Genomic DNA, 478 nt, shown 5'->3' on the forward strand with positions numbered 1-478 from the left:
TCCTACGCAATACACACAATATGAAAGAAATAGAACAAAAATAATGTCAACAACTCCACAGATGCATTCTTGTGCAATGACATTTAAAAAATGCAATTAAAGGAATAAAATAATGGAAATAATCCACCTGATGCCAGAAATGCAAAATTCACAGAGTAAAATAAATGCAAATTAAAGATGGTATTCAAACCCAGGAATAATCTGCCACATGTATCCTATTCACAAGTTCTTGAATTATGAACATTTACGTCTAGTTCTAAGAGCTACTTTAACCTTTGAAACAAGTACATAACTACACCTCTTTTACCCTATGTATCTGGAATTAATCAGGACAGACTGAGTATAGAAAATATTTTCCTAAAACAATTACAGGGTGTATATACTCACATTCTTTTTTATCTTTAATTAGGGTTATCAATATTAGCATTAAGTAGTACAAGACAAAGGAAAGCATATGAAAAGCAGTATTTTTTAAAAG

This window comes from Penaeus monodon, chromosome 30 (assembly GCF_015228065.2).
Source record: "Penaeus monodon isolate SGIC_2016 chromosome 30, NSTDA_Pmon_1, whole genome shotgun sequence".
Classification (NCBI taxonomy): domain Eukaryota; kingdom Metazoa; phylum Arthropoda; class Malacostraca; order Decapoda; family Penaeidae; genus Penaeus; species Penaeus monodon.